The 10,963-nt window shown below is 42.7% G+C and overlaps 1 protein-coding gene across 4 annotated transcripts in view; it reads left to right on the top strand.

The window, feature by feature from the left end:
• sntg1 (syntrophin gamma 1) overlaps positions 1-10,963 on the top strand; it is a 290,079-nt gene that overhangs the window by 62,332 nt on the left and 216,784 nt on the right. The gene's annotated exons all lie outside the window — the stretch shown is intronic.

Genomic DNA, 10,963 nt, shown 5'->3' with positions numbered 1-10,963 from the left:
TGTCTGCGAATACTTTATACTTTTTATGTGCTTCTTTTAAGGATGCAGTCACTTGACTCCAGCATTCCATCATTTGCGCTTTCCATTTCCCTGCCTCTGTTCCCTCATTCTCTGTCCATCTCGGCAGCTGGGGCAGAGGCTGTAGTTCATACCCGTAAACTACTTCAAAGGGGGTTTTATTTGTTGCTGAATGTATAGTCGAATTAAAAGCTAGTTCTGCAAAAGCCAACCACCGAGACCAGTCATTTTGTCTCATGTTAGAGTACATTCGAAGGAACTGCCCAAGTGTCTGCTGAGTACGTTCTACCGCCCCATTTGTCATGGGGTGAAAAGCAGAACTTAAACTCCTTTCTGCTCCTAGCATTTCCAGGAATTTTCCCCAAAATTTTGCTGTGAATTGTACTCCTCTGTCACTGACCACTCTACTGGGACATCCATGCAGTTTGTAGATGTGGTTTATGTACAATTCAGCTAGTTTCTCGGCTGATGGTAGTTTCGTCAGTGCTATGAAGTGGGCCTGTTTAGAAAACAGGTCCAATACTGTCCAAATATAACGATGTCCTTTGCTAACCGGTAGTTCCCCCACAAAGTCCATAGCTACACATTCCCAAGGTCTGGTAGGTTCTGCTACTGTTTGTAATAATCCCATTGGCTTCCCTCCTCTCGATTTATTTCTGGCACAATCATCACATTGAACAACATAATTTTTTATGTCCTTCCTCATCCCTGGCCACCAGCAATGTTTTGCTATTGCTTTTGTTGTTTTTGTAATTCCTGTATGACCAGCGCTCTGGTTGTTGTGAAAACGATGCAAAATCTTGATCCTTAATGTTGCTGGGATATACAGTTTCTTGTTCACAAACCAAAATCCCCCCTTCTGCTCCCCCTGTTCTGCATTGGATGCGATCCACTGGTCTCCTTCATAAGACTGTTTCAGCTCGTTTCCCCAATTATCTTTTCCGTCGAGTTCAACCATAGCAGTGTTCTCCTTTTGGGTTTGTGCTCTTGTTCTGACAGCTAAACCCCATTGTTTGTCAGAGAATATTGTTCCCTCTTTTGCTGTGGGTATTCCTTCGTGTTGAGGCATGCGTGAAAGAGCATCTGCCAAGACATTCTGCTTCCCCTGAAAAAACTTTAATTGGAAATCGAACCTGCTGAAGTATTGTGCCCATCTAATCTGTTTGGGGGACAATTTTCGAGGGGACTTTAAATACTGGAGGTTCTTATGGTCAGACCAAATTTCAAATGGGATTCCGCTTCCTTCGAGAAAGTGTCGCCAGCATTCTAAGGCTTTTAATATGGCTAGTGCCTCTTTTTCCCATATCGGCCAACATTTTTCAGTTTCGCTGAACTTCCGGGACAAATATCCACAGGGTTTTAAGTTCCCATTTTGATCCTTTTGCAATAGTACTGCCCCATACGCACAGTCTGAGGCATCGCAATGGATTATGAAAGGGCTCCTGATATCGGGGTGTTTTAGAATGGGTCCTTCTGTGAAGCATTCTTTTAGGGTTTCAAATGCCTTTTGGCATTCTGGCGTCCAACTTAGTTTGGCGCCAGGAGCTTTTACTTTTGCTCTCTCCTTTCCCTTTTGTTTTTAAAAGTTCAGTAAGGGGTGCAGTTATTTGCGCGAAGCCTTTTATGAAGGATCTATAAAAATTTGCAAACCCCAGAAACGATTGCAATTGCCTCCTTGTTTGAGGCACTCCCCATTCTTTTACATCTGATACTTTAGCTGGATCCATAGCTAACCCTTCTGGAGATATCCGATACCCCAGAAAGTCAATTTGAGTTTTATTAAATTCACATTTGGACAGTTTTGCGTACAGCTTTGCTTCTCTTAGTCTCTGCAAAACTTCCCGGACCAATTTCACGTGCTTTTCCTTATCTTCAGTCACAATCAAGATATCATCAAGAAATATGAATACCCCTCTGTACAACAATGGGTGCAGTATTTCATTTATAAGCTGCATAAAGCACCCGCCTCCATTTTTTAAACCGAAAGGTAAAATTCTATATTCAAAATGGCCGAATGCGCAGGAAAATGCAGTTTTCCAAGTATCTTCCGGTTTGATCCTTAATTTATGATATGCTTCAATTAAATCAAGTTTAGTAAATATGCTCCCTTTTTTCAATACGGTAATTAAATCCTTTACTAAGGGCATAGGGTATTTATTGTCCTTAGTAATTGCATTCAAATTTCGATAATCAATGCACAATCTTAGGGAGTTGTCTTTCTTTCTCCTGAATAACACTGGGGCCCCGAGAGGAGAATTGGATGGCTTAATGAAGCCCCGCGCCAGATTTTTATCAATGTATTTCCTCAATTCCTCCTTCTCCTGCACAGACATGGGATACACTTTTGGTTTTGGTAAGTTTGCTCCGGGGGTTATTTCAATTTCTACTTCTATATTCCTTTTGGGAGGTAATTTACTTGCCTCTTTCTGATTGAACACATCCACAAAGTCTCTGTATTCAGGTGGCAATAGCAGTGGGTCTATTTCACCTTCTTCATCTCCCTCGTCCTCCTCTTCTGCAATCTTGCTTATCTCCCATTGCGTCTGCTGTTCTTTAAATGCTAGGCTCTTTCCTCTCCAATCTACTTCGGGATTTGCCTGTTCGAGCCATGGTATCCCTAATATTACGTGGTATGTGGCAATAGGGGCTATCACAAAGGATATTCTTCCTTCCCATTTGCCTATTTTACATGGGACCTCCCGTATTTCCTTTGTAGATACTTCCCCAGTAGCAACTGATCCGTCTAGCTGCGAAAATGCAATTGGGGAGTCAAGCGCCATCTGCTGGCATTTCAACGCTCCTGCTAACTCTGGAGTTATAATATTCCTGGAACAACCACAATCCACAAATGCCTTGCAGGTGGCCCGATTCTCTAGCCCCGAGAGGCAGATTGGCACTACTATCATGCGTTTGTCCCGACTCACCAATTTTTCTGAAGATTCTGGGGCTTGCACCTCCTCCTCCGCACGCCTCCCGGTTGCTGGCTTGGGCTTTGAGGGTTTTGGCGGCTCCCCCTTCCGTGCCCAGCATTCTGCTGCTCGATGGCCCGTCTTCCCACATACAAAGCATCCCGGTTTAGGTTTGTTGTCGTCTCCTCTGGAGGGAATCCCCGGCCTCCCTCCAGGTCTTTCCTGCTTCCTCGTTTCTCCTCGACCTCTCGCCACCGGTCTTTGCTGGCCGCCGCTGCTCCTGAAGCGCTTTACTTGGGCCAGGGTGGATTCAACGCGCCCCGCTAGTTGAATCCATCCCTGGAGCGTTTCGGGGTCATCTCTGTGCGCTGCCCAGCTGAAAATCTCGGGGCGTAGTCCCTCTTTAAATAACTCCACTTTGGTCACTTCAGACCACTCTGGTACCCTTTCCGCGAGGTGTAGGAATTCCTCTGCGTACTCGGGCACTGTTTTGTCCCTCTGCTTTATTCCTTTCAGCTGGTCTCGAGCTCTCAATTGCTCTAGCCAGTCTCTGAATCGGTTTTCCAGTGCGGCGAGGAAGCGGGGCACTGACCTCAGGCATGGGTCGTGTCTGGCATGGAGTTGCACGTACCAGCTGGCTGCTCCTCGCTTTAGTGTGTTGCCGATGGCTCGAACTCTGCTTGCTTCGGAGGGGAATGTGTGTGCATTGTCTTCCATGTATCCTCTGATGCTAATTAGAAAAAAGTTCAGTTCATCTGATTCCCCTCCGTATTCCAGTTTGAGATCTTCTCTTCTTGGCATCCATTCTGCGGCCCGTTGATGCTGTCTGGGAGGCATGGGGAAGGGTTGCATCAGGTTTCCTCGGGCGGCTCCTTGGAACACGCCGCGCCCCACTCCGGTGGTCATTCTGCGCGGCTCCCGAAAGTCTGCCGCCGCTGTCGGCCCTTCCGCCCATCCGCATACTGGCCTCGCTGTAGCCCCCTCATCTCGCCTTTCCTCGTCGTACGGCACATCCTCCTCCTCTTCCTGGATCCCCCGCTCCTCTCCGCCTTCGTCTGCAAATCCACTGGACCCGATCCCTGGCCCCAGTGGCCTTTCCACCCCGACGCCCATTCGGGGGGTTGGGAGCTCTGTTGGAGATGGCGGCCTCAGAGTTCCCAGAGCTCGCTGGCGCTCCACTTCGCGCGCCATTCTGTCTCGGAACTCCAGCTCCTGCCAGTATTCCTCGTCTCCCTCGTCCCTTGCCGCCGCGGGACTCTGCGTTGAAGCTCGCTGTCCCCTCTGGCTCCAATCGCCTCCTTTGCTTGGCTCTCTCTCGGCGCCATATCGGATGTGCTCTTTTTGGAGATTCTCTTCCAATATTGGCACTATTCTCCCCACGGTATCCGACAGCCTGGATAAGTGAGTTTCCAGGATGGATAACCGCAGGGCCACGGTCTCCGGCATGCTTCCTCCAGATCCCCAACTGGTTTCTGCCGCCGCCGGAACGCCTCTTCCCCCTCTGGGAATCCTCTGGGTCACGCCGTCCGGCTTGGGGTACCCCGTAGAGGAAGCTATGGCTTGCAATGTCTCTTCTGCCAACGGCAGAGCTCCCAGCGGAGGCCCCTTTGCTCCGTCATGGCTTTGATCTCCTTCCCTGCTCATTATCACTTCACTGCAAATTTGCAGGAGGGTGAGAACTGGATTCCTGACTTAATTGTCCTGCTCACTTCAAAGGATCAGTCTGAACGCAGATCAGAGATGGCTGCTCTCAAATCCAATCTTTATTGAAGAACACATGACTTTGGAAAAGTCAGGAATGACCCAATGTTTACATACAACTATTTTTATAACTTTTGATGCTACGTAACACCACACGTAAATATCATCATCAAGTCCCACCCCCAATATCACATTACTACCATTTTCACACACTAGACCAATTATAATTGTTTATACTTTCGGCCCCAAGTTCCCAGGCATATTCTATCTTCTTCTGCCAGGTGCTCCTGGGATTGTTTATGTTATGACTCCCAGTTACAGGGCTGAATTACCAAAGCCCTGTAACTGGGTTCCATGACAATATGGTATTTTGCCAAGATGTTATCTATATATATAAAAGAGTAATGGCATCAGGGCAGTGGACAAAACAACAAAAGTACAGGCCCCCCAACCTCAAAATTTGACAACACAACCCATCATCCACGGCACTAGGTTGATACAACAAAAAGAAAAGAAAAATAAAGTCCTAATTAGAGAGAGAGTAATAATTGTTTTTATCCAATTGCTGCCAGTTAGAGTGCTAAGCTCCGCCCACTTGGTTTCCTAGCAACCTACTCAGCTCACGGGACAGGCACAGTTAGGCCTCACTTAGGCATTTTCCATAGATTATCTGATTTTAACTGGATTAAATGGCGGTGTAGACTCAAGGCCCTTCCACACAGCTATATTACCCATTTATAATCTTATATTATCTGCTTTGAACTGGATTATCTTGAGTCCACACTGCCAGATAATTCACTTCAGTGTGCATTTTATACAGCTGTGTAGAAGGGGCCTCATATAATCCAGTTCTAAGCAGATATAAGATTATAAATATACAGTAGAGTCTCACTTATCCAACATAAACAGGCCGGCAGAACGTTGGATAAGTGAATATGTTGGATAATAAGAAGAGATTCAGAAAAAGCCTATTAAACATCAAATTAGGTAATGGTTATACAAATTAAGCACCAAATATCATGTTATACAACAAATCTGACAGAAAATGTAGTTCAATACTCAGTAATGTTATGTTGTAATTACTGTATTTACAAATTTAGCACCAAAATATCACAATGAATTTAAAAACTGACTACAAAACATTGACTACTAAAAGGCAGACTGCGTTGGATAATCCAGAACTTTGGATAAGCGAATGTTGGATAAATGAGATTCTACTGTAATATGAAATAATTACTGTGGTAATCCAGAACAACCCAATTCTGCCATGGAGGACACAATCCAAGCACGCCCAACACATGGCCACCCAGCCTCTCAATAATAATAAGAATAAGAATAAGAATATTGTACAATCCTAAGGTTAGCAGATACCCCTAAGGATCATCCAGTTCAACTTCCTTATATCATGCAGGAGGACACAATCCAACCACTCCTGACAGATGGCCATCCAATCTCTGCACAATAATAACACACATCGAATCATAGCATCAGACAGTTAGGAGACACACCTAAAGGCCATCCACTCCAACTCAACTATGCCATGGAGGACACAATCCAAGCACTCCCAACAGATGGCCACCCAGCCTCTCAATACTAATACTACTACTAATAATAATAACAACAACATCATACAATCCTAAGGTTTGGAGTTACCCCTAAGGGTCATCCAGATCAACTTCCTTCTACCATGCAGGAGGACACAATCCAAGCGCTCCTGACAGATGGCCATCCAGCCTCTACATAATAATGATGATGAAGAAGATAATAATAATAATAATAATAATAATAATAATAATAATAATAATAGAAGCATAGAATCCAAGAGTTTGGAGAGACTCCTAGGGGCCATCCAGCCCAACCCTTTCTACTATGCAGCTGGACACAACCCAAGCTTTCACAACACATGGACAACGTATAAATACTATACAATACTAAAGGTAAAGGTAAAGGTTTCCCCCTGACGTTAAATCCAGTCATGTCTGACTCTGGGGCCTGGTGCTCATCTCCATTTCTAAGCCGAAGAGCCGGCGTTGTCCGTAGACACCTCTAAGGTCATGTGGCCGGCATGACTGCATGGAGCGCCCTTTCCCGCCGGAGCGGTACCTATTAATCTACTCACATTTGCATGTTTTTGAACTGTTAGGTTGGCAGGAGCTGGAGCTAACAGCAGCCGCTCACGCCGCTCCCGGGGTTTGAACCAGGGACCTTTTGGTCTCCAGCTCAGTGCTTTAACGCACTTCGCCACCGGGGCTCCTTATACAATACTACACAGGGACATAGACCCCCTCTATCCTCACCACTTTCACAGTACACAAATAACCAAATGCACACTAAACATAAAGACAACCATACAACAGACATTCAATACCACCACTACCTCAACAAGTTCTCACCAACACCACCAGACAACGCCACAGCAACGTGTGGCCGGGCACAGCTAGTAAGTTTATAAATGCAAAATAATATCCCTTTTTGGTTTAACGCACTTGCATAGAAGATAGCACCTAAGAAGTTCTTTGATTTTGATGGTTGAAGTTTTCATTGTAAATGGAATTTACTCCCAATAAGGATAACCAAATACGTTTAATGAATGGAGTAAATTCATCCATTTGAAACATGTGCCTGGCTATGTAGTACTGATGACAGTGATCAGTTATCAGGGATGTGTCTGTTAGTAGATAAGAAAGCTGAATGTGAAGATTGGTAAAAGAAGCTATCTGGAAAATCTGAACTGCTGTTAGGTTTTTTATGGAATCCATGGGACTATATAATATAAAACAGGAAGATTTAAACTCACTGAATCTGAAACAGAAGGTCCAAATGGATTTTTCTGTTATCCAATTAATAACAGACTCTGTCTTAATCTACGGTGATTGATAAAGCAATATATGATGGTGAGAGGTTATTGATTATGATTGGGATAATAAAACTCTAGAATTGGCATGTCTTCACTCATAAGAGAATGCTATGTTCAATAATATCAGATTCACAATAATGTGTGAATCATCTTCTCTTTGTTATCTTGGGTAGGCAAACGAAGTAAACAGTATCTTGAATTTTAATTAGAAATGTAATTAAAATTGGAAGACACTCTATATTGTTCTGTTGATCCCACACTAATAAAAGAAGCCAGACAAAATGGACCTAACCTTTCAACAAATGAAAAAGAAAAGCAGCTTTTGGCCAGCATGATATTGGCAAATTATATTAACTCTTTAGTTAATTTGTGACCTAACTAAAATTATGACTGTCCATTTTGCATTGTTTACATAGCTCATTCTGTTGTATTTAAAATAGCAATTCATTTTTTAAGTCTCTTCAATGGTGCCAAGGGAGTCAGTGTGATGTAATGGTTGGAGCATTGGACTATGACTCTGTAGATCAGAGTTTGAGCTTGGCTTAGTCATGGAAACTTTGGGCAATTCAGACTTTCTCTGCCTCTGAAAAATATCAAGAACATTAAAAAAAACTTTGTGAGTTGCTTTGGGAGTTTTGACTCAGCTTGTATGCAGGGGCGGTTCAACCGTAAGGCAATTTAGGCAGTTGCTGAAGGTGCCATCGTCTGGGGGGGACAGTTGAGGCGCCTCTTGAGGCGCCTCCAAGTGCCCTAAAGCCAAAGGGAAGAGGGAGGCGAGGGACTTGCAAAGGGAAGAGGGAGGCGAGGGACGCGAGCACCAGCAGCATCAACTTTCTGTTCTCACCGTGTTTGCGCCTCGCCTCCCTCTTCCCTTGGTGTGAGAAGGAGAGAGGCGCGGGCACAGTGAGAACAGGAAGCTGGTGCCGCTGGCCTGCACACCCCCGCCTCCTCCTCCAAGGCCCGCGGCCTCTCACCAGCCTCTGCAGCCTCTCGCCGGCCTCCGTGGCCTCTCACTGGATCAAAGTTGTTGTAAGTTTTATTTATTGCTTATCTAATTGTATAGTTTTTTTACCTTGTTTTAATATTATGCTCATTATGTTGTTATGTAATGTACTTGTTTTTATGATTGGAAACCACCTTGAGTCCCTTGAGGGCAGTATATAAAGTGTTATTATTATTTTTATTATTATTATTATTATTATTATTATTATTATTATTATTATTATTATTATTATGTCCAGGGTGGGAGAAAGGAAGAACTCTTGTTTGCTGGAGACAGGTGTGGATTTTGCCATTGGCCACCTTGATTAGCAAGTAATGGCCTTGCAGCTTCAAAGCCTGGTTGCTTCCTCCCTGGGGGCATTCTTGGTTGGGAAGTGTTAGCTGGCCCTGATTGTTTCCTGTCTGGATTTCCCCTGTTTTCAGAGTGTTGTTCTTTATTTACTGTCCTGATTTTAGAGTTTTTAAAATAAAAAATACCGGGGGCCAGATTCCCTTTCAGTGGCCTTTTAATTTCTATGGATTCCTAAGGACTCTTGGGGCTCTTCCACACAGCCATATAACCCAGAATATCAAAGCAGAATAACCCACAATATCTGCTTTGAACTGGGTTATCTGAGTCCACACTGCCCTATATCCCAGTTCAATGTTTGGTTCTAAATTTTCAAATATAGTAATTTCTGCATAACATTACCATGTATTGAACTGCTTTTTCTGTTGATTTTTTTTGTAAAACATGATATTTTGGTGTTTAATTTGTAAAATCATAATGTAATTGGATGTTTAATAGGCTTTTCCTTAATCCCTCCTTATTATCCATCATTTTCGCTTATCCAACGCTTTTATTTTTCAGTGATTGGTTTGGGGGGGGGGGGCGCCAAAATTCTGTTTGCTTACACTTGAAAATTACCTTGGGCCGGCCCTGCTTGTATGACCTATATAAAACTTTCATATTAGCCATAAATACAGAATTTCTTTGATCACATTTGAAACAATTGAATGCTTCAGTTTTATTGTTTGTTCAGCAAACTGTCCTTTCATATCAAAAATATTAAATGCATAAGCACTATATGGTTTTTTAAATATTCTGTTTGAATGCCTTGAACTATAAATTCAGTTCCTCATCATTATTCACGTTGCACTAACAGCATATAAGAAAATGGCAAAAGAAGTTTAAGGTATCTGTTTGATGTACTTGTTGACTGAGAACAAATACTTTCTTGCTGAATTCTTAGAAATACCTTTATACTTGCTACTTTGCTCAGAATAATTTATATAAACTTATTCTGCAAGTAGTGCTTATTATGTAGATTGTGCATAGCCTTATTTTACTCTTTAAATGTGCATTGAAAGTAAGCATGTAATAATGCCATTCTTTTACCAACTTGAAATGTCAATTGCAGAATGAATAGAAAATGACAATCTGAAGATCTTAAATGTATATAATAATGGCGATGATTAATAGGATACATACTTTTGCCTATCATATCTCAATTCCATAGAGTAGAAGTGAGATAATGTCATTGGTAGTCTGTCAGGGTATTATTTAGCAATAGTTAAACAGACAATCTTTTTCTCCTTAACAGTACTACATTATTTTTCTCCAGAGGTTTGGGAGACCACAAGAAGCAGGTTTTACAGCCTTCTGTAGAGAGGAGAAACATTGCAGGAAGAAAATGGTCCCCTTCCAGTTTCACTGACAAAACTGTTAAGAAACAAAGATGACATAGCTGGATCCAATCAGATATTTTTGAAAACCTGATCTGCCCGTATAGTCAATGTATGTGATTGTGACTCTTAAATGTGCATTTGAGTGAACACTCAATACAGATGTCATCTGCTTCTAGTTTACTGAGTTGGGGTTCAACAGTTGCAAATAATGGAAAGTGGTTATCTTCCACCTTCTTTTTTGTTGATCTAGTTTAAAATAGGAGCATCTGTATCTTCCTTGTGTTTAGCAATGTAATAGGAATGTTTGCCAATTCAGAATGAAATGTGCAGTTCTCGGTGGTTTTAGGAACAAATTAATCATTCAAACAATGATGCTACATTGCATGCAATTATTACAAAAATATGAGGTGAGGCAAGAAGCTGATATGATTAGAATTTTGTCATAGAGATAATGGTAGAATTACATTAGCCAGCATATTTGTTTAAAATTCTCTGGTCATATTATTTGAATTATACACACAGGAAATTGCCAAAAAACCAAAGCAACTTATTCCCATGTAAATGTAGTTAAGGCTGAGGGATTTTTATGCAAACTTCACAACAGGAGAAAGAAGTATCGAGACTCTGTTGTTTGCATTTCAACACAGAAATGAAAGGGACTCATTGCATCAAGATAGGTGACAGGAACACTGCAGAACTGGGATCTTTTGGTGGATTTTCCCCATCAATAAAAAGGGATAATCATGGGGAAAAGGCAGACCGGCAGCAGGATGTTCATGGTGCTGTGCCAATTTGCCTGTCTCATGCA

This window comes from Anolis carolinensis, chromosome 4, assembly GCF_035594765.1.
Source record: "Anolis carolinensis isolate JA03-04 chromosome 4, rAnoCar3.1.pri, whole genome shotgun sequence".
In the NCBI taxonomy this organism is placed as follows: Eukaryota; Metazoa; Chordata; class Lepidosauria; order Squamata; family Dactyloidae; genus Anolis; species Anolis carolinensis.
Note: the sequence above shows the minus strand (reverse complement) of the source record. Positions and strands in the feature narration are given on the sequence as shown.